This window comes from Chiloscyllium plagiosum, unplaced genomic scaffold (assembly GCF_037043375.1).
Source record: "Chiloscyllium plagiosum isolate Xiang-an unplaced genomic scaffold, Cpla_swu_hap1 HiC_scaffold_23, whole genome shotgun sequence".
Classification (NCBI taxonomy): Eukaryota; Metazoa; Chordata; class Chondrichthyes; order Orectolobiformes; family Hemiscylliidae; genus Chiloscyllium; species Chiloscyllium plagiosum.
The window spans coordinates 50,910,304-50,930,436 of record NW_028270161.1 but is presented as its reverse complement, the minus strand read 5'-3'; positions in this window follow the sequence as shown (position 1 = coordinate 50,930,436).

Here is a 20,133-nt window from a genome sequence, read left to right as displayed (position 1 = left end):
TTTAATTTATCAGTCCTACCTTGTTCTCTGCTTTGTTCCTGCCTGTTTGACTTGGTCCTTTTCTCAACTGTACCAGTTCCTCACTATCTCCCTGGGTCTCAACTCCACACACACACACACACACCCCCCACCACCACCACCTTACTAGTTTAAATCCTCCAAAGCAGCTCTAGCAAATCTCCCTGCCAGTATATTAGACCCCTCCCAATTCAGTTACAATCCATCTTTCTTGTACAGGTTACTTCTACCCCAGAAGAGATTCCAATAATGCAAAAATGTGAATGCTTCTCCCATACACCAGGTCTTCACCAATGCATTCATCTGCTCTATCCTCTTATTTCTACCCTCACTAGGTCTGAGCACTGGGAGTAATCCAGATATTACTACCCTTGAGGATCTTTCTTTTAAATTCCTGCCTAACTTTCTATATTCTCCCTTCAGAATGTCATCGTTTTTCCCTTCCTATGCCGTTGGTACCAATGTATACAATGACCTCCTGCTGGTCCTTCTCCCCTTTGAGAACATTTGACACTCTTTCTGAGATGTCCTTGATCCTGGCACCAGGGAGGCAACACACCAATCTGTGTATGCCCCTGATTAGAGAGTCCCCTAACACAATCGATTGCTTGGAACCCATATTACATTAGAGCCAGTCTTGATACCAGAAACTTGGCTGTTCGTGCTGCATTCCCCTGAAAGTCCATCACCCCCTACGTTTTCCAAACCAGCACACTTGTTTGAAAAGGGGATAGCCACAGAAGACTCCTGTACTACCCACTTACCTCTCCTACCTTTCTTGGAGTTACCTGACTGTATCTATGTTTTTTCTCTCTTTCTATAACTGCTATCCAATACACCTCCTAACTCTTGTAAATTCCTTATTGCCGCTAACTGTTGCTCCAACTGATCCATTCAATCTGATAGGATTCGTAACCAATGACTTTTGTTGCAGATATAATCCTCAGTAACCTTTAAATTCTCCCAAAACTTCCACATCCGACAAGAAGAGCACTTCACTCTACTAAAGGCCATTTTGCTCCTTTCAATCTACAGACCCCGAAAATAGCATCGTCTTATTGCTCTACAAAACATTGCCACAGGCTAACTTAATGTTTGTGGCTTATATTTTTAAATTTAATCAAGAAACAGATCCAAATAAAAACATATAATCAAGAAAGAACCCACTCTACTCACTATTATAGATTTACAGTAAGGCTGTACTTAAAACTATTTACTTCCCTGTTTCTGTGCTGTGACCTCTCCAAAACTGATTCCTCCATGATCAGTTGTTAATTTCACTGTTTGTTACGTTTTCCTAGACACACACCAATGTCCAGCAAACATGAATTCAAACAGCAAAGGCAGTAACTGTGCAGATTCACTGTAATTCAGTTAGCAGTGTAGGTTTCTTTATCTCTCTCCCTTGCAGACCATGTGCTTACTGCCTTTGTTCCTTTTAAAAGTGCTGTTGTTTTGACTTGACAGTTCTATACTGCTTTAATTGAAATCTCCAAGCAAAATGGTAGAAATTAGCATGGCTGCAATGGCCAATATTTACCTCACCACCCCCTTGGCTCATAGCCTCATCTCTGATGAAGGGTTTTTGCCTGAAAGGTCGACTCTCCTGCTCCTCGGATGTTGCCTGACCTGCTGTGCTTTTCCAGCACCACACTCTCGACTCTAATCTCCAGCATCTGCAGTACTCACGTTAGCCATGCAATGGTACCAACAACATTAGGAGAGTAGCGTGTAGGTCCCTGACCCACACATATATTCTGCAAGTTTCCAATATTCGGAATGGTGTTTTAAAAAATTCTCAAGGTCAGGTTCGTAGGAGAGTAGTCTGACACAGAACAAACGACCAAGAGGCGAGTCTGCTAGAATATGAGCATTTTATTCCCCGCAGCGTCGCCACAACCAGGTCTCATACTTACAACGGGTCTGGCTTATACTCACTCTACATGTTACCGGAACTGGGAGCCGTCAGTTCTCGTAGAGCGGTTGCCAACAACCCACGCTCGGCGGTTAAACGTAACCCCGGAGCAGACTCCCGGGTCTGGCTTATACTCACTCTACATGTTACCGGAACTGGGAGCCGTCAGTTCTCGTAGAGCGGTTGCCAACAACCCACGCTCGGCGGTTAAACGTAACCCCGGAGCAGACTCACCGAACTGGAGACTTTTCCAGCTGATATACTCTTTTCCAGATATAAACATTCATGTGAACAGCAGAGCAAGGCTAAAAAACACATTCCATTCTGGTTACATACAGATAAGAAGATTCACACGGGGAGGTGTGTAATAAGATTCACACGGGACTAAGCAACACCTCCATTCCGGTTAGATTCACACATGTATTGGGACATAATTTTTAACCGTTTCACCACATTCCACTGCTTGGCCCAATACATGTGTTACATTATGATTCACACATGTATTGGGACATAATTTTACACCACATTCCACTGCTTGGCCCAATACATGTGTTACATTATGCTTAATTCAGTTCAATTCGTTTCAGTTAATTTCAGTTCAGTCAATTCAGTGTAGTTCAATTCAGCTCAGTTCAGGTCTGTTCAGTTCAATTCAATTGTGTTCAATTCAGTTCCGTCCATTTCAATTCAATTTAGCTCAGTTCCATTTTGTTCCGTTCAATTTGATTCACTTCAGTTCCACTCAGTTCAGTTCAGTTCAATCCCATTCAATTCTGTTAACTCCGCTTCAGCTTTTTGGACATGCCCACATCCTCCGCTGTACCCCAGGCAAGGGGTTCTTCGGCAGGACTGGGATCCTCTCAAGGGTGGACAGCAGCGACCCTGGGGTTCCTCCGGTCGCCCCCCACCATTTCTCAAACAAACTGCCACGTCATGCCACGGTCCATGCCATCCCGGGACGGTCGGGACCTCCACAGTTTGTTCTTCTGGTTTCTTAGTCTTTTTCCAAAACATTGTTCTGTATCAAAATCTCTCCTCAATTGCGATTGACCCTGCTCGACTACGCCAAAATGTTTTAAAAAATTCTCAAGGTCAGGTTCGTAGGAGAGTAGTCTGACACAGAACAAACGACCAAGAGGCGAGTCTGCTAGAATATGAGCATTTTATTCCCCGCAGCGTCGCCACAACCAGGTCTCATACTTACAACGGGTCTGGCTTATACTCACTCTACATGTTACCGGAACTGGGAGCCGTCAGTTCTCGTAGAGCGGTTGCCAACAACCCACGCTCGGCGGTTAAACGTAACCCCGGAGCAGACTCCCGGGTCTGGCTTATACTCACTCTACATGTTACCGGAACTGGGAGCCATCAGTTCTCGTAGAGCGGTTGCCAACAACCCACACTCGGCGGTTAAACGTAACCCCGGAGCAGACTCACCGAACTGGAGACTTTTCCAGCTGATATACTCTTTTCCAGATATAAACATTCATGTGAACAGCAGAGCAAGGCTAAAAAACACATTCCATTCTGGTTACATACAGATAAGAAGATTCACACGGGGAGGTGTGTAATAAGATTCACACGGGACTAAGCAACACCTCCATTCCGGTTAGATTCACACATGTGTTGGGACATAATTTTTAACCGTTTCACCACATTCCACTGCTTGGCCCAATACATGTGTTACATTATGATTCACACATGTATTGGGACATAATTTTACACCACAAATGGGCATTGGGAATCCCTTATCTGGATCTCTCTCCCATCTTTAAATTCTGTTCAACTTATTTCAGCCTAGTGTTCAGATGTGAAAATCTGGTCTGAGAATCTGGTTCCTTTGGTGGTGGAATCCAGAAAATGCAATGTATGATTTTCTAATTAGAGTTGTGCCACTTTGGAGTGAAATCAGAAATCAATTCTTCCAACAAAGTGTAGTTAAATTCATTAATTCTTTACCTTGTAAGGCTGTGGTGTTAGGTCAAATGAAATTTTCATGATTGAGAATGTTAGTTAATAATATGAAGAGATAGGAAGCAATAGAGGATAAAGGACATAATCTGTTTTAGACTTGATGATTTGAGGGATAATCTGATCATGTATTCCCTTGCATATTTTTGGGATCCTGTTATGCACACGTCAACTGTGTTTCCCTTATATAACAAGATGTGCCACATTTCAAACTACTTAATTAGCTGCAAAATGCTTTAATAAAGCTTGAGATCTAGAAATATATTGTATAAAATCAGTTTATTCCAATTTCTAAATTGCTTATGGTCTTAAAATTTTGGACACAGTACTATTTTTGAATGGCTTCCCTACAACTTGTAGACATTTCATTCAAATTATTATTCTGTTGTATCATGAAGGATATTTTGAATTACAACAAAGTTTTACAGGCCTATACTGTATAGCATTGTGCATCGGTTTAGTATTTGCTGTTGCGCACTTTACATTGCTTCTTGGATTGATCTGGACATGAATAGTATCTGAAGAATGGTCTTTATACAAAACTTCTATATCTACACTTTTATATGCTGACATAAGACTTGTCTAATAATTATATCTTCCAACTCTAGTGTGTCCAGAAAACTAAGGATTTACTATATAAAAATGATACTCTCCCAATGGGTTTAGTCTAACAGCCAGTTTAGTACTGGGCCATACACAGATAGCTGCATCCCATTTTGAGTCCCCTTGATATTAATTGGAATAGTTTAGTAGTTGTGTTATATTGAGTCTCTATGCAATTCAGCAAGAGGGATAGGAAAAGCCAGAGTGATTACTATCCAGGGAATCCTGCTGTAAACTACATAGTACATTTCAGCTCCAGATATAGGCCACGCAGGAAACAAATGGAAAACATCCAATTATTCCCGTCCATGAGAGACCCGTCCATTTTGAGGGCTAGGTCTTGTAGTTAAGCCAATGAGTTGTTTCTGCAGCAACTAGCCTAGAATTACAAGAATAGGTTATGTTGTCTAGGCTTGAATTCCCTCAAGTAAAGTTGATGAAGGGGCAATCCAACCAAGGTGTTTAAAATTATTAAAGGATTTAATAGGATAAAAAGGTAGACTCAGTATTTTCTCTGGTAAAGTTGTCCAAAACAAGAGCAGATCACCTTTCATTTAGAGCCACGCTGTTCAGGGTGATATCAGAAACTAGTCATTTACAGAGAAGTTATAAAACGTCTGGAACTCTGTCTCTTAAAAAGGCTGTTGAATCTGGGGATTAATTAGAATTTTCAAAACCAAGATTTATAAACTCAGTTAGACAAGGGTATTTCGGGATAGTGAACTAATGTGGGTACTTGGACTTAAAAATACAGATCCGGTTAAGATATTATGCTTCATTTTCAAGCTAATCAGGTGAATTGGCCATGCTAAATTGCCCGTAGTGTCGGTGCATTAGTCAGAGGGACATGTGTCTGGATGGGTTACTCTTCGGAGGGTCAGTGTGGACTTGTTGGGCTGAAGGGCCTGTTTCCGCACTGTAGAGAGTCTAATCTAATAAAACTAGGAAGTAGTTAAGCAGCAATAATGACCAACACTCCACAGTATTGAGAGGATAACCTACATAATAATAAGGATAACAGACTTTAGATGCTATCTTCAATAAGATATACAATGTCATCGCCTTTCAGTATTCAATGAACTGCAGCAAAGTGCTCTCCAGCTGTAGCAGTGAAGTGTGGCTGGCTCAGTAGAAAGATAATGGCATGTGGAACATAAAAATAGGGACTTGCCTTAAAATATTTCCATAATTGTTCACTTTACTAACTAATACCCAATAGGCTGGATTGTCAACCAATGGACAATCTGTCATACACAGGTGTGAGAGGAGTAGTCTTTGTCAGGGCCCTCACAGTGTACGACATCATGTTGTTTGAAAAGTGTGGCACTGGAAAAGCACAACTATTCAGGCAGTATCCGAGGAGCAGGAGAATCGATGTTTTGGGCATAAACCCTGATGAAGAGCTTATGCCTGAAACGTCGACTCTCCTGCTCCTTGGACCTGCTGTGCTTTTCCAGTGCCACACTTTTCGACTCTGATCTCCAGCATTTACAGTCCTCACTTTCTCCAACATTATGAGGTTGTCAGCTGAGAACATCACAGCAGTCAGAGCAGAGATCACAGCAGCCCTCTACTACTGCAGTATACACAGATTTTTGTGCTGCATAGAAGTACAGTACTGGATGAAGGAAGAATAAATATATTTTCAGAAGTGTGCCTTGGCTATTTGTTGCTTGGTTTCTGTCTTTTAGTCAAAGAACATTAATATTTGTTACCTGAACTACTCACCCATCTTGCTCATTCTGTGTTGTGACCTACAAGTGGCATCTTAAGTTGCTTTATGGTGAATGGACAAACTTGAATTGATGGTGAACAACAGGGATGAGAAAGTGATGGTTGGTTGTTTGCAGGATTCCTTTGTTCTGTGGTTTTGGATGGATGGGAGTGTAGGTTTGGGGTGTCATTGTCACCTTTCTGCTCATTTTCTTCCTCCTCCTCAGGATCCTTCAAAGAGGATTTGAGCTCTGACTTGAACCTTCAACAAATCTCACCCTTCTTCCTGCTGCACAACACTATTCAAAATGCAGTTCAGCAAACCAATATCCTGTCTGGTGCACAGTAAAGGACACCTCCAGATCTGTCAAGGGACCTAAAGTGCATTTCCAATATGAATGGTTTCTGATTTGAAAAATCTGTTGATGGTATAGAAGGTATAGTATTTATCGTGGGTATTGTTTGTTAAGTTTTTGAGAAGTGGCATTGGTCAGATCATCTGCCATTTATTTGCTGCTGATGGAAATTCTACCATGGTTTCTGACAGAGACAAAAAAAGATGAGAGTGATGATGACTTTGACAACCATTGGTGGCAGACTGCCATCAAATCCAAGTGGTAGCAGGTCATCCTCCAGTGGGCTGCAGATGTCTGTTACTATGTCACACCATCCCTATGAGCCTCCTGAGAGACCATTGTTTGGACATAAGACAGAAATTCTGCATCTGTCTCCACCCTCTCTAGTTCTTTCTTGCATCCCGTACTTCTCTATTGCTTCCTATCTCTTGTGCAGCTGCAGGTCTGTGAGCAGAGAACTGCAGTAGGAGCTGTTTCTGGCCATCTTTCTCCACATTCAAAGTCACATCTAAGAAGGCATGATACCCATCCTGACTATTAAAATCTCCAATATCTAGGAAGTTAATTCTCATGAACAATACTATGATGTTTTGGGCATAAACCCTTCATCAGGCTCCACATTTCTTTCCCATAAACGAGTCAAGATGTAGCTGTCAGCCACTCTTCCTTGGGATTGGTTGACCCCCTCAACCAGAGCTATGTTCTTGACTTGCTTCCATGGTGAGTTCAGGAAACGTGATAAACCTCTGTGTCCCATCGTAAACACATCCCTGATGAATAGCTTAAGCTCGAAAAATTGATTCTCTTGTTCCTTGGATGCTGCCTGACCAGCTGTGTTTTTCCAGAACCAACATTTTGACACACTCCATAAACAGTAAAGTCAGCACCAATATTGCTCCCATTAAGTAATTAATCTTTGTTCATAGGCAACCCATTGCACTCTCACACACTTTGGAGAGGGTGCTCACAAGCAGCCCAATGGCATTGAAGCCGTCCATGGGAATCAACTTCCGAAAAGGTTATCACTATAATAACCAGCACCCATTCCTCCACCCATACGCAACTGCTTGTTAAAACCTGCCCAATAAATCAACTGTGGAGGAGATATAAAAATTGTAGTGATTGTAATCAGGTCAGCCATGTGGACTCATAGAAGATGAGTTACCTGATTGGAGCTGTTAATCTGGTCTAATCAGCGAGCCCTGTCTGACAGATATAAATGGGAGTGCCAAAGGTTCTGTTCACACTCTGAGACCTGGCTCTGAGGAAGCCAGACCAGTGTCAAGTACTAAGCACATGTAAATAACAGGGAACATGGTGACAGGATACTGGCCTCTCTCGAGTTACTTCAAAAATATAATTGAATTCCCCTCTCCCCTTACCACAGCAAAAAATGTCTGAATGACCTAAATTTTTATACAGGCTTGCAGAAAAGATGACAATGCTGCGCAGAGTATTTTGTCACACAAGCACTTCAGCCCTACAGTCTATAATTGAAATAAACCTTACTGACAAACAGTCTCCTCATGCAGTATACATTTATGAAAGAACTAAGCATAATATTTGCATTTTCGGTGATAATTTTGTGAAACCTTTTCTAAATACATCTTTGTTGCTGTGGACTACATTTATTATTCCACGCCACAGCAGCTAAGGCTGACGAGGCATCTGAAGCTGTCACAGATAATTAGAGTTCTGGAGATTGCCATTATATAATTGCATGGTGGAGCAAGTTTGAGGGCTGAATGGCCTATTACTGGCTATGTATCTATTTCTACCTATGCGTCATTTGCACCATTCCTTCTTTATTTCTAGACATTCATTAGTGGAATCATTTTCTTAACTCTGTAGAGGAGTTATCTGTATGACCAGAAGGTTGCAGCTATAATGAAGAGCCAAACAATCTTCCACTCACAGCTAACAAAGGTTTGATAGTCGGAATGAGAATTGTGACCTGTGGGGTAGCAGTTTGGCCTATGCTGTTTTCTCCATTAAGTCTCAGAGCATTCTAAAACATATAGGTACATTTGCAATGCAGACCAAGGGATATATGTCATTTGCAAGATTATTTCCAGGCTAAACATGGTACAGTTTATTATCAAGTGGAGCAGAATATTTGCACACTCATTTTAGCATATTATAAGAGATTTTAAATAAATTACTTTAACATGATGGGTGAAAAGACTTCAGGGCTAGGATAGTACAGCTGGGAAGTGGGATTTTTAAAAAAAAGCTTCTGCATTTCTACGCCGTGGGCATTACTGCTTCTGCATGCATTTAATGCCCATACCTAATTGTCATTGAGAAGGTGATTGTGAACTGCCTTCTTGAACTGCTGCAATCCATTTGATTTAGGTTGACTCACAATGCCTTTAGGGAGTTCCAGTATTTTGAACCAGTGATGCCGAAGGAATGATGATATTTTCCCAAGTCAGGATGGAGTGAATGGCTTGGAGGTGAACTTGCAGATCATGTTGTTTCCATATTTATGCTGCCCTTGTCTTTCTTAATGATAATGGTTGTTGTTTTGAATATTGCTATTTTAGGAGCCTTGGTGAATTTCTGCAATGCATTGTGTAGATGGAACACACTGCTGATATTAAATGGATTGCTCCATGGAAAGCTGGCATGGGCATGATGGATTGAATTGCCTCTGTCTGTGCTGTAAATAACTGTGGCTCCAATGGTCCAACATTCCCCTTGTACAGTCCTGAAGTGTCAGCCTGGATTTTATGCATATTTCTCTGCTTCATACCACAAATTGCCCAACCCTAGTTGTCACTGGGGAGGTGATAATGAGCTGCTTTCTTGAACTGCTACGGTCCATGTGCTGTAGGTTGACCCACAATGTCTTTAGGAATGGATATCCAGGATTTTGAACAGGCAATATTGAAGGAACAGTATTATTTCTAATCAGAAAACTTAGAAACAGTTTATTTCTAAGTCAGGACAGTGAAAGGCTTGGAGGGAAGCCTAATGATGGTCATGTTTTAGATTAGATTAGATTCCCTACAGTGTGGAAACAGGCCCTTCGGCCCAACAAGTCCACACTGACCCTCCGAAGACTAACCCACCCAGACCCATTTCCCTCTAACTAATGCACCTAACACTATGGGCAATTTAGCATGGACAATTCACCTGACCTGCATATCTTTGGACTCTGGGAGGAAACCGGAGCACCCGGAGGAAACCCACGCAGACACAGGGAGAATGTGCAAACTCCACACACAGTCGCCTGAGGCTGGAATCGAACCCTGGTGCAGTGAGGCAGCAGTGCTAACCACTGAGCCACCGTGCCGCCCCAAATGTTCCCATGAATCTTCTGTCCTTGCCCTTCTAGATGGTAGAAGTCATGGATTTGGAAGGTATTGTCTAAGGATACTTGGTGAATTTCTGCAGTGCATCATATGGATGGTACACACTGCTGCTGTTGAGCATTGGTGGTGGAGGGAGTGATTGATTGTCTGTGGATGTGGTGCCAATCAAACAGACTGCTTTGACCTAGAGTGTGTCAAGTTCCTTGAGTGTTGTTAGAGATGCACATGTTCAGAAAGGTGGGGAGTATTCTATCCCACTCCTGAGTTATGCCTTTGTGGATAGGTTTTGTAGAGTCAGGACGTGAGTTACTTGCTGCAAAGCTCCTAGATTCTCACCTGCTTTTGTGGTCACAGTGTACTTACATAGCTAGTCCAGTTGAGTTTCTGGTCAAAAATGATCAGAAATACCTGAAGTTTAGAAAAAAAACACAACTGAAGGAAAAGAGAGTGGGTGGGTGGGCAGGACATAGGAAAATTAGTTCAGCAATAAAAGCAGGAGGGAACAAAAATATTAAAAACAGCAATTATCAGCAGAGCCAGAGTACAGTCCCCTGAAAAGAAAATGACAAGTAAATAGGATGTGCAGATCAGCATGTTCTGCATTCAAAGGAGAAGTGAGCAATCAGGCTTCGACCAATGAAGCCAACCTCATTAACCACAACAAATTCTACTCGAGTTGTATGATGATGAATTTTATACAGTGAATTGCAGACTCTGTGTGAGGCCCCTTTTGGATATGGCTGACCATGGATTGCACCCATTGTTCTGGCTTTCTGCTTCCCTGAAGCAACGTTGCTTCTGACCGAAGAGACCAATACTGGAGTGACAGTCCCTGTCGCAGAAGTCACGTCTGTATGTGGTCATTGATCTGCTAGAGCTGCTGCACACCTTCCTTCTACTAAAATCCATCTACCAGGCCCGCTGTCAAGGAAAGGCCGCCTGTATTCTTAAAGATCCATCCCACCCTGGCAATGTTTTTCTACAACCTCTACCATCGGGGAGAAGGTACAGAAGGCTGAACAGACCCACCAGCAGGTTTCGCAACAGTTTCTACCCTACTGTTGTTAGAATACTGAATGGACTCACAAACTCTTAACATTCGGCTGTACCTGTGTTTTTGTTTTTGCCTCTGTTTACCTATTATTTACTATCTATGTCACTTAACTCTGTGATCTGCCTGTATTGCTTGCAAGACAAAGCTTTTCACTGTGCCTCAGTACATGTGACAATAAATTCAATTCAATTCAATTCATGCCTGCTTGACTACTGCAGCACTCATCAGCTTTTCTTCTGTTTTGAGGTGTTGATTCAAGGTGCTTCTACATCTTGTGTGGTCAGCTGCAAGCCATTCCCAGGACTCCATAACGATATCAAGCGCCTTCATGTCCCTCATGCAGATGTCCTTGAAGTGCAGCTGCAGACGCCCAGTGGATCTCTTCCTGAATGCAAGCTCTCCATAGAGGATATACTTTGAGATGCGGCCATCCTCCATGCGGTGGACATGGCCCAGCAAGCACAGTCTGCACTGCCTAAGCAGAGTGTACATGCTGGGAAGGCTTGTGTGAGAGAGAACCGCTGCTTTGGACACTGTCTTGCCAGGATATATCCAGGTTATGGCAGATACTCAAGTGGAAGGTGTTCTGTGTTTTATCCTGTCATATGTAGTCCATGTTTCACTGCCGTACAGCCGTGTACTTATGACGCAGGCCATTGTAGACTGACATTTTTGTCTTCACTGTCAGCTTGGAATTTGTCCATACTCAAGTCGTGAGGTGAACAAGAGTTGAGGCTGCTTTCCCGATCCTCTTGTCGATCTTTGTGTCAAAGGATAGGTTGTCACTGATGATAGATGCCATGTACATAAATTGATGGACGACATTGAGTTCGTAGTCATCGATGGTGATGACAAGCAGTGCCTCTGTATCCAGAACGCTCGTCTTCTTCAGACTGATAGTCAACCTGAAATCCTTGCAAGCATGAGAGAGGCGGTCTATCAGTAACTGCAGTTCCTGTTGGGTGTGTGTTGCAATTGCAGCATCATCGGCAAACAGCATGTCCATGATGAGTGCTGTGCGTACTTTTGTCTTGGCTCTGAGGCAGGTCAGGTTGAAGATCTTGCTTCTGATCTAGTGCAAGGGTAAATCACCTCTGTTGCAGTGCTAAAGGCATGTTTCAGGAGCACAGGAAAAAAAACCCCAAAGCCTGTGGGAGCGAGGATGCAGATATGTTTGACGCTGCTGCAGATGTCAAAGTGCTCAGAAGAGCTGCCGTTGAACTGTACTGTCACCTTTGTGTTACTGTGGAAGGATTTGATTATGCTCAGCAGTTTCAGTGGGCAGTTGATCTTCAGGAGAATCTTGAAAAGGCCGTTTCTGATGACCAGGTCAATGCCTTGGTGAGGTCGATGAATGCAACATACAGGGGCATTTTCTGTTCTCTGCACTCCTCCTGCAGTTGGCAAAGGGAGAAGATCATGTCCACTGTTGACCTTTTAGCTCGGAAATTGTACTGTGTCTCTGGGTATACACATTCTGCCAGTTTCTGCAGGGGAGTCAAGATGATCCAAGCAAAGGCTTTGCTGACAGTGTTTGAGGAGAGACATGCTCCTGTGGTTGTTGCAATTGTTTCTCTTACCCTTGTTCTTGTAGAGGGCAATGATCTTGGCACCCTCATGGCCTGCAGTTACAGCTCCTTCTTGCCAGCACTGATAGAGGCCTTCATGCAATGGGAGCAGTAAGCTAGTCTTGCAGCACTTGATCAAATCAGAAGGAATCCCATTACTACCCAGGGCCTTACCTGAGCCAGGCTGTCAATGGCCTTGCTGGGTTCTTCTACTGATGGCTCTGCCTCTCACTCGTCCATGGTCAGCAAGTACATGATGGCATCAAGTGCTGAAGCAGACACAGTATACTCTCTGGAGTAGAGATCAGGGTAGTGTTCAACCCACCTAGCTGACCATTTGTACTCAGCTAAGGTGGCACACTTGGCTTCAATGACAGGAGTCATCTCGGTTGCCTTGGCCTCAAACCAATCGTGTATCTTGCAGGTCTTCTTCCCAAAGATAGCCAGGGATGTGCGGTACCTGGTATCCGCAAGGTTTCCCACTTCTCTGTGGCAGAATCTCCGTGTGGCAAGGTACTGCGTTCTCCCTCAAAAGCCTCTGAGAACTGTTGCATAAGGTCTGGCTGGGACATGTTGCTTAGTATGATGGAATCTCTGAGGTTACGGCCTGATCTTGCAACATACGATGCTAAGAGCGTGCATGGAGAAGGTGTTTGATGGCAGTGCACCTAACTAGGATCAGATCAAGTTTGTGCCAATGCTTTGAACGCGGGTGTCTCCAGGAAACCTTGTACTGAGGCTTTGTCTGGAAGTAGGAATTGGTGGTGCAAAAATCATGGTAAGTGCACAGCTCGAGCAGTCGCTGTCCATTCTTATTCATTTTGTCCACACCAAAATGCCCAAGGCAGGAGGGCCATGAGTCATGGTCTGCACCCCCTCTGATGTTGAAGTCACCCAGAATAGCAAGTTGCTCCTTTCTAGGGATGCTGCTAATGAGGGGAGCAAGATTGTCGTAGAACTTGTCCTTTGTGTCTGGCGTGAAGGACAGTGTCGGGGCATACAGGCTGATAAGGGTGACTGAGCCTGTGGTGGAATTGAGGCGAAAAGTCATGAGTCACTCTGAGCCATTGCTGCCCTGGTTCTACTATGTTCATCAGGCTGTCCTTTACTGTGAAGCCAACTCCGTGCTCTCTGGGCTCATCAGAGCCATTCCTCAGCCAGTAAAACGTGTAGTCCTTCTCTTTCAGTGAGCCTGCCTCTGCCAGCCTTGTTTCTTGAAGGGTAGCTATGACAGCTGAGTTGATATCCTGGAGGTTTTCTGAGAGGCCGGTCATCATTGTCTGGATTTTCCAACTTCCCAGTTTTACAGCTGGACTCTTTTATTGTTTGCTTTTGGTGCTTGGTGCGGTGATTGCAATCTGCTGTTCGGATAAATCCTAATCCCTATGCACCCAATGAGAATAGCAGATTGTGGCGGGACAGCACCTCACTGGCTGGGGGTTAGCCAGCTTGAGGTGGGTCATAGCTGACCAGTGGGATCCGAAAATCCCTCCCACTATTAAGAGTGCAACATTGGTTTCAAAGGCATGGTTTGGGGGTACTGAACTTGCAAGAGCAACCCATGGCATCGTGCTCTACGCCAATATAGCAATGACTTAAAACCGGTATCTGCTGCCCTCCGTGTTGTGTCGATGCTGCAGGCAAAGCTGGAATGTCCTCTCCAGGTGTGGTGGTGGTAGGATGCAAGCCTCAGCAGTGTGGTATGGGGGAACAAGCTGTTGCTCATGAAGCATGTTCCATCCTCTCCACGACACTGGCTAATCCGAAGGTACAGCAACGCCTTTACAGTTTGGTACCAGCACCTTCCCAGGAGCTGCCAGAATGAGGTTGTAAATAACGACGAACTGCCTTCAGGGCCACGGCTTTGAATTTTTCCTTGAGGTTTACTCCTGAAGCCTTTCCCATGTGTGGGTCTGACCACAAGGCAGCAGAGGTTTGAAAACAGTTTTCCTTCTCCTTGTTGCAGACTATATATCACTATGAAGTAAATTATAATGATGTATGCTGTGATGCAAAGGAATGTTGCACTGGACTACATAGAGTTCAACCTATTACTGTCCTGCAAAGCAAGATTTTCATTTGGCATGCCTTGTAATAAAGAAACAATTCAGCAGTATTATCACCACATGGTTCTTGGCAAGTGCATATGAATAGCTGCTGGGGAGATTAGCAACTGTAAGCTATTAAGAGACTGGAATTAGTTGGGAATTCTCAACAGAAGATAAAGTACATTTAGCCCAGTAACTATTTAAGATGATTAACTAGTTAACATTAACATGGTTAACTAGTTAATATGAACATTTTAGAACACTAGTATAACATATTTGCTATCATTTTAAATCTACATCTGGATTTGTGAGCCCTTGGAATTGATATCAAAATTCCTGCCAGCGTAAAATCACTCCCTTAACGGCCCTAATGAATATTACTGTTAAACACACATATCTTTTTAATTACAAGACTTATTATTGCACAATCAGAAATGCTTATCACAGTGTTGTAAAACTCTTTAAACGCTAAGAGCATTTACCCAAGGTGTTAATTGTCACCACATGCCTTCTATATCAGTGCTGGTGAAATTATATTTCAAGATTGAAATCAGCTGGATTTTTTATATTTATGGAATGTGATATAACTTAATGAACCCCACCACCTTTACTTTTTTCACTTAGTTTTTAGTCCCTTATTTCTAGCAATTCAGAAGAACAAGGAGGTGAGCTGTTCTCAAACTCCTACTGATGATGCTGCTGAGCAAGCATTTGCAAATACTAAGATGAGGTCATAGATAAATCTAACTCTCTGCCAATTATTTTTTCTTTCTGTTGTGGCCAATGGCCATATTTTCCAGCACAGCAGAAATGAAGATTTACTCTTTGTTGTCACAGAATACCATTACCATTGTAATGATCAACTACAATAACGTGCATTTATATCCCAAAGGGACTTCACAGATAAGTTATAGAGTCATAGAGATGTACAGCATAGAACCAGAACCTTTGGCCCAACTCGTCCATGCCGACCAGATATCCCAACCTAATCTAGTCCCATCTGCCAGCACCCGGCCCAAATCCCTCCAAACCTTTCCTATTCATATACCCATCCAGATGCATTTTAAATGTTGCAATTGTACTAGCCTCCACCACTTCTTCTGGCAGCCCACTCGACACATACATCACCCTCTGCATGAAAAAGTTGCCCCTTAGGTCCCTTTTATATCTTGCCCCTATTTCCTCTAGTTCTGGGCTCTCCACCTCGGGGAAAAGATCTTGTCTATTTACCCTATCCATGCCCCTCTTGATGTTATAAACCTCTATAAGGTCATCCCTCATCCAGGGAAAATAGCCCCAGCCAGTTCAGCCTCTCCCTATAGCCCAAATCCTCCAAGCCTGGCAACGTCCTTTTAAATCTTTTCTGAATCCTTTCACGTTTTACAACATCCTTCTGATAGAAAGGAGGCCATATTTGCACACAATATTCCAAAAGTGGCCTAACCAATGTCCTTGCATCTGCAACATGACCTCTCAACTCCTGTACTCAATACTCTGACCAATAAAGGAAAGCATACCAAACGCTGTCTTCACTATCCTGTCAACCTGTGATTCTACTTTCAAGGAGCTATGAACCTGCACTCCAAGGTCTCTTTGTTCAACAACACTCCCTAGGACCTGACCATTAAGTGTGTGAGTCCTACTAAGATTTGCTTTCCCAAAATGCAGCACCTCACATTTATCTAAATTAAACTCCATCTGCCACTGCTCAGCCCATTGGACTATATGATCAAGATTCCATTGTAATCCAAGGTAACCTTCTTCACTGTCCACTACACCTCCAATTTTGGTGTAATCCGCAAACTTATTAACTATACCTCTTATGCTCACATCCAAATCATTTATATAAATGACTAAAAGTAGTGGACCCAGCACCGATCCATGTAGCACTCCACTGGTCACCGGCCTCCAGTCTGAAAAACAACCCTCCACCACCACCCTCTGACTTCTAACTTTGAGCCAGTTCTGTATCCAAATGGCTAGTTCTCCATGTCTTCCATGAGATCTAACTTTGCCAACCAGTCTCTCATGGGGAACCTTGTCGAACGCCTTACTGAAGTCCATGTTCATCACTTCTACTGCTCTGCCTTCATCGATCCTCTTCATTACTTCTTCAAAAATCTCAAAAAAGTTTCCCATGCACAAAGAAAGCCATGTTGACTATCCCTAATCAGATTTTGCCTTTCCAAATTCATGTGCATCCTATCGCTCAGGATTCCCTTCAACAACTTGCCCACCACCGATGTCAGGCTCACTGGTCTATAGTTCCCAGGCTTGTCTTTACCACCTTTCTTAAATAGTGGCACCACTTTAGCCAACCTCCAGTCTTCCAGGACCTCGCGTGTGACTATCAAATATCACAGCAAGAGATTTTAAATATTGCTGCACTTACCCTTGCACCACTCTGTGCAGGAGCAGGGAATCACTGCAATCAAATTCTGAATTTCTGGATGAACTGTTCACGGACAAGCTCCAGCAGATGATACATGTTTGACAATAATGAGTGGCTGCTGACAGTTTCAACTGGAAAATCTGAGGTTTTTAAAAATTATTTATTCATGGGATCTGGACAGTGCTGGCTGGGCCTGTATTTATTGCCCATCCTTCATTGACCTTGAGAAGGTGGTGGTGAGCTGCCTTCTTGTACTGCTGCAGTCTATTTGTTGTAAGTAGATCCACAAAGACTTCAAGGAGGGATTTTGACCTGGTGACTGAGAAGGAATAGTGATATATTTCCAACTCAGGATGATGAGAGGCTATGGAGGGAGGATTGGGTGGGCTCTAGATGATGGTATCCTTAACTATCTGCTGCCTTGTCTTTCTAAATGATAATGGCCATTGATTTGGAAGGTGTTAAAAACAATTTACTGAATTTCTGCAATGCATCTTGTAAATGGTATATGCTGCTGGAACTGTACATGGGCAGTGGAAGGAGTGAATGTTTGTGAATGTGATGCCAATCAAGCAGAGTACTTTGTCCTCAGTGGACATCCTGAGTATTTTTGAAGCTGTCCTCATCCAGTTTAAATGGAGTGTTCCATTACACTCCTGACTTGTGCCTTTGTAAGGTTCAGGGCGTCAGGGTGAATAAAAAGCTGCAGGAATACCAGAATATGACCTGCTTTTGTCACTGCAGTATTTTATATGGCAAGTCCAGTTCAGTTTTTAAGTGATAGTATGTCTCACAAATGTTGATAGTGGCAGATGCAGTGATGTAATGCTATTGAATGTCTAGGAGCACTGGTTAGATTTTCTTTCATTGGAGATGGTCGTTGTTTTGGATTTGTGCAATGCAAATGTTACTTGCCATTTTTCAGCCCAAGCTTAGATATTGGCAAGGTCTTTCCAAGTTTGGATATGTACTACTTCAATGACTGAGGAGTCAAGAATGGTGCTGAATGTTGTGCATCATCGAACACTTCTGACCTTATGATAAGGTGATTGGAGAAGTTGAAGATGATTGGGCCTGAGAAACTTCTGTCCTGTAGCTGGGATGACTGACCTTCAACTATAACCATATCCCTTTTGCACTAGGTATGACTCAAATTGAGGGAGGTCTTTTCCCTGATTCCCATCGATTCAGTTTTGATAGGGCTCTTCAATGGCACACTCTGGCAATGTGGCCTTGATGTCAAGGGCTGTCACTCTCACTTTCACTTTCCCTCTGGAATTCAGCTGTTTTGTCCACGTTTGAACCAAGGCTATCATAGGTTCCGCAGCAGAGTGGCCCTGCCAGAACCCAAACTGGATGTCACTGAGCAGGTTATTGCTGAGTAGACTGTTGGATAGCATTGTTGATCACACCTTTTATCACTTTACTAATGATTGAGAGCAGACTGATGGGATGGTAATTGGCCAGGTTGGATTTGTCCTGCTTTTATATATCTTGGCAATACCTTGGCTCACCTTGTCACATGCCTGCCAAGAGCTGAAATCATATCATGAAGGGCTGTCACTGTTACGCTTTTGGATATCACAATGAATAAGAGCCATGCTGATGGGCAAAAGTGACCAGGGTCTTTGAAAATTTCCAATGATGGCAACAGTGGATGACCCTGTTGTTGGGTTCTGGATAATCCAGTCTCTGAAATGTTGTCCAGGTGCTTTTATCACTGTTGGTTTCTTGCTCTTCTTCTGTTAATCCTTCTGTGTGTGCTGAGACACTCTAACCCTTCTGTGTGGAGAACATGTCCAGAGAACACCATTTGTCATCTCTTGATCTTATTGGAGAGTTATCTTTTTCTCCCAGCCTTCTATTTTTCTCATTCATTCTTTTCTCTAATCAGGTTACCCTTCTTGCATTTCTACTGCACATTTCAAAACGGTCGATTTTTCTTTCCCTTTTTCCAATGCTCCAAGCTCCAGCTTCATTGCTAGCCAGATGTAATATTTCATTGAGCTTCAAGCTGATGTTTCTTGGAATGTTGCTTAATTTGTAAAAACACATTGGTATCACCATTGTACAAGTAGATAGAAGATCTACTGTGTTTATTTCTGTGAAAGCACAGTCCTCAGAAAACTTCTACAGATTACTGATACTAGAGGCTGTCTTAGACATGAATTTTCATTTGAAAAATGGTACAGAATTGCCGTGGTGTTCCCCAGCATTCCCCTTGACCAGTGCACCAGACTAGTGGTCATTCAGTTTATTTGGTATTTCGGTACTGTCTACAGATTTGGCTGCTTGTTTGTCTATACAGCAGCACTGAATGTGAAGTACTTTGGCATATCATAAGAACATGGTGAGGAGTTTGATGAACACACATTCTCTCTTCCTAAAGTACTTTGGTATTGAGATTTCTGAAATGGTTGGTCAGCTCTTATTACCAGACACACAGCTTACATTGTTTCACTTCAATATGCTACACAGGCACATGCATAAGTATCTCAGCAACTGTATCCAAAGTAACCCAAAGCTGCTCTATAGTATTACACTTTTGCATTGCGAAAGTGATCACTTTTTTTGGTTGGGCTGTTAAGCACTTTGAGGCATCCTGAGTTCATACAAACTGTCAGGGGTATACAAGCTCTTTCTTAGATATTTTGCTGAATCATAGAGTATTTACCCCTTATCTGTTTCAGGTGTATTAGGATCACAGCTTAACACTTGTATTCTGCCAACATCTTGTTTTACTCTAAATGTGTGGTTGAGAATATGATAATGTCCCCCAGATCGTCCATTTCTTTGTGGTGATCTAAAATATTGATCAGGAATCATGCTATTGGATCTTGTTACAACTGACAGATGGGGATCCAAGTTGATTCAATATTTCATCTACAATGCAGGACTTCTGACAGTACAGTTCTCCTCCAGCACTGGTGTTCATCCACTCACAAGGACTTGAACTCATGAACTTATAGTTTAGAGACAACAATGCTAACAACTGAGCCACAATTAAAGCTCATTTAAACCAAAGAGTGTGTTCTATTCTTACTCTCCCTAATCCTCCTCTTTTCAATATATCTAATTCCCCTTAAAAAGATATGATTGACTGCTTTCACCAGCTTTTGGACCAGTGTCTCCATATCCTGACACTTTGGAGTAAAAGAACAATGGTGCAGCCTTTCTG